Source organism: Arachis stenosperma, chromosome 9 (assembly GCF_014773155.1).
Source record: "Arachis stenosperma cultivar V10309 chromosome 9, arast.V10309.gnm1.PFL2, whole genome shotgun sequence".
NCBI classification, from domain to species: Eukaryota; Viridiplantae; Streptophyta; class Magnoliopsida; order Fabales; family Fabaceae; genus Arachis; species Arachis stenosperma.
The window spans coordinates 1,871,699-1,875,772 of record NC_080385.1 but is presented as its reverse complement, the minus strand read 5'-3'; the positions used below and the strand labels follow the sequence as shown (position 1 = coordinate 1,875,772).

Below are 4,074 nucleotides of genomic sequence, written 5' to 3'. Positions count from 1 at the left end.
CGTCACACCCCTTCCAATGGATCTTCTCCGTCACGCTCTCTTCCGTTCCTCCTCCTTCGCCGCCACCTCTGCTGCCATTGTTTGATCGTTCCTCTGAGTTTTCGTCTTCTTCCGCCGCTGCCGCCACCGCTTGTGTCGCACGATCTCTCTCTATCATCCCTTGCGTCGCACGAGCCCTCTCCTTGCTGTTGCTTAGGGTTCAATTTTTCTGTACCAATTTTAGTTTTATCAATTTTTCCTCGCAGTTTCTATCTTCTTGTTGTTGTTGATGCTGATTGAGCTTCTTGTTCCTGTTTCAGTTCCTATCACATGCTGGTATCTCGAAACAGATGGTGATTTTGCCCTTTCCATTCTCTTTCTTCTGTTTAAATTTTTCTAATTTCCAGCTTAGGAATTCGATCACCTGTTCTGAGCTTGTTCCACGATTCTACTCTATTTGTGATTTTTTTTGTGTGTAGATAAATGCATTGCTTTCAATCATTCATCTTAGTATTTTTCGTTCTTATACAATGTGCGAAACACTTGGATTTCAATTTTATATATATAGCTTGATGAGGCTTTCTGAAACTTTTTCAGTTTCACCATTGTAACACTGGTTTAATCTATTTCCTCTCATATTGTATGCATGTTTGTTTATTCTGTTTGGTTAATTATTTTTGGAACCCTAGAATTGCACATTCTTCATTAATCAGTGTTCTAGCAATACAGTGAAATTCATTGAACTCTTATAAATATAGAATTGAATTGAACTTCTAGATTGTGGCTTCTCTTAATCACTTATTGCAGCAAATAGATTTATCTATGCAGAAATTGTATTATTAGGATTATTTATTGCAGTATTATTCTCTCTTCTGTGATTTGGAAGTTGTAGAAGTAGTTAGGTGATATGTTAAGATAGAATATTGGAAGGTTCCTTTTTTTTCTCCTTCTGTTTTATGACCTTCTTTTCAGCTTAAATATTAATAGAAAATAAAATTAACTTTGTTTATGACCTACTTGGCTGAGGAGTGAGGAGCAGATACTCCGGGATGATATCAAGTTTGGTGGAAAAGCCCAAACAGCTTTTCATGAAAGATATCAGGTTAGTGCACTGATTGATTCTATGGATTTGTCAAATAGAAATTGGTTACTGACCTGGTTATTTTGGTGGCAGGATGCTGCCCAAGTATAATGTCACTACCACGTTAAGGTTGGTTTCAAATTAATAAGGAACATGATTTATTTCCTTTTTTCTTTTCGAAGGTGTTTTTGTTTTTGGTATATATACTGCAAATGAATTTGATTTTCACTTTTTGGATCTGTTTGGTTTAGGTTTTTATTTTCTGTTTGGTACAAGAGGTATGCATTTCATGCAAAGATTGCAAATGCTGATTAGTTTTGTTGGCTTATATGATTTGGCAGGTCTCAGGACAAACCTCTGGCTGCATGGTTATTTACACAGGTTGTAGAGGTAGTGCAAGCTGTAAGATGACCAATGCTAGGGGGAAGTTAAATACCCAATCAAGGTTGGTTTTTCGAATTCCTTTTCATCTTATTGTTTATATGGCTTGCTCCTAGGTGAAACTAAAACATTCTATTTTCAGCATGAGTTGAGAATCTGTGATGTGTACTTCAATTAGTTAAATCTTGCCTTTACGTGCTTTAATTATCACGGTCATAGCTTTAGTCGAGGCACTTATTTTATTATTGGTTATGTTGTTCGAAGGCTTCTGGTTAGTTTTCTAGCCTACAGTTAATGGCTAGGATAGGTGCTACTCTCCTATCAGGAGCCCCTTTTTCGGTACAAAAAAGATTAGTGGTTTGGCTGTCACTACGCCAAATAAACAAGTTAGCTGCGCTAAACTAACGACGGTTGCTTCAAACCGTTTCCATTTTAAAAGATAGATACGGTTATTAGAATTTGGTGACAACCGTCGCAGGTTTCTTTTAGTTTTTCCCTTCAAAGGCCCAAAGTATACATAAGTGATCCAAACGCCAAATATTTTTCAGAGTTGCTGCGACTGAAACTTGCTCTGTCCTTTCTTCACGTTGAGTTGCTGCGATTGAAATTACTCCTCAAGCTAGCTGCGCCCTTCATCATCGGGAAGCGTGTTGGTAGAACCTTTTTCTGACAAGGCTCCTTCTTCCAATTTCTTCATTTTAAGGTATAAGGTTCTTTATATTCTTCATTTTCTTCCTCATCCCTTAGCTATTTGATTTGATAATATTTTGATTTTCTTCAAAGACTGAAATTAAAGGTTAGGGTTGTTATATTCTGGGATAAATGGTCATATTCACCTATCACTTATCACATATTGTAAGGGTACGTAGATTCTTTTTCTCTCCTTGGTTCTCTGATCTCATTTTAATTTTACTAACAATTCAATCAATACAGTTGTGCGATTTTCAATTCTTCATTTGCCCTTTCGATTTCTGGTTCAATTTTGTTCAATTTTTGTAATTGAGGGTTTGGTGCATTTCAAATTTGATTTTCCTAGTTAATTAAATTCTCTTTTCTTTTTAGTTTTAGTAGCACTCAACATGTTCGATGAAATGCTTTAACCAAATTTCTGGTTAGTTTTATTATTTTTGGTTAGTCAAGTTTGCATACTAAACTCTCTTGTTTAATGAATGAATTGTTAGACTTAAGTAGAAAGACCAATTTAATGATAATGCCCTTGACATTATTCTAGTTCTTGCTTTAAGGACAAGTAGAATTTGATTAATGAACTTAGTGGCTGTTCCGTCATATTCTCTCTGATTTTTTGTATCTAATTTTTCTAAAACTTAATTCCTGTGATGTCTACTTTTGATGGATTGTCTCTCTATTTAATGTAGACATAATGGTTATCAGCACATTTAATCAATAAATAATGGTTACCTTTAGTATTTAGTAGTTCGAATTATAATTACTGTGAAATCTGGGATGTTGTATTACTACTTTATTTTCACGTCTTGTCAAAATTCTGGGAATGAATTTGTTTGTCTTAATCCGAGGCAAAACACTCTTTCATTTAGTACCTCTTGACAAGATTAAGGTTTGGATGTTGCTTTCTAATTCAAATTTCATTCTTTTTTCAATTAAAATTCACTTATTAGCCATATGTAGCCAGCAAGCATAACTAAAATTTTTTGGATGGTGTTGTTTTTGTAGGGATCTCCTGGAATTTCAATATCAATTATCATTATTTACATCAATGTTTGTATTCATATATCTTGTTGAAAATGTTGTCTCAATTTTATTTAGTGGAACATGAATAATTGCCATACTTCATATTTGTTTTGAGAATTAGACACAATTTTCGCAATTTAAAATCAACTATGCTTAACTAATGTAACATAATTGTAATATTTCAGGCTCTTGACACCTTCAACACTGCAGTAGTTTCTCCTATATACTATGTCATGTTCACAACACTTACAATCCTAGCTAGTGTGATAATGTTCAAGGTATCATCAACTAATTTTGGCATTTAAGTTTTAGTCTCTGTGTATTTCAGTTGCATTATAATTACAAAACATATTCTTTTGGAGTCTGCCAGTTGAGAAATGAAGTTAATAAACTGGAGGAAAGGCTTGGAGTTACTGATGATCATCTCAAACAAAAGGTGATGTATAGTCTGGTCCTGTTATTTCATGGAATTTGAAATCATGTTTAGTATATCTAAATGCATGTTTTTAAATCTACTGCCATGCAGAATCTGAAAATCAAGAAACTGACAGATGAAAAGAAATGTGCATTGGCTACACAATATGCGACAGAAGCAGCTCTTAGAAGGGTACATGCAAATCAAAAGGATGATGATATTCTCCCAAATGACAGCATCATTACTCCATTTGAAGCTGAGAAAATATACAAGAATGAGTTACAAATAATGTAACTCCCAGCAAGGATGCATTTGTCAAATAATTAATTAATTTAATGTAACTTCTTCTTCCTCTTTATATGATGCTATAAGAACAATATACTGAGTATATGTTTTGAATTATAGTTGATGTATCAACACATTTTGTTGATGTATAGTTATTTATTATTATAGTTGATGTATCAATACATTTTGTTTATTTTTTGAATTATATTGGCTTCCTTGATTA

General features: G+C 33.7%; 1 long non-coding RNA gene across 2 annotated transcripts; it reads left to right on the top strand.

Annotated features, from left to right (window-relative positions):
* Positions 1 to 338: 338 nt before the first annotated feature.
* LOC130951487 (uncharacterized) lies at positions 339 to 4,074 on the top strand. Of its 2 annotated transcripts, XR_009073988.1 has the most exons (8): positions 339 to 1,081; positions 1,154 to 1,189; positions 1,402 to 1,505; positions 1,990 to 2,144; positions 3,134 to 3,178; positions 3,337 to 3,429; positions 3,522 to 3,587; positions 3,678 to 4,074. It is a non-coding gene; the product is annotated as an uncharacterized LOC130951487 (long non-coding RNA). The 2 variants fall into 2 exon arrangements; XR_009073987.1 differs by lacking the exon at positions 3,134 to 3,178.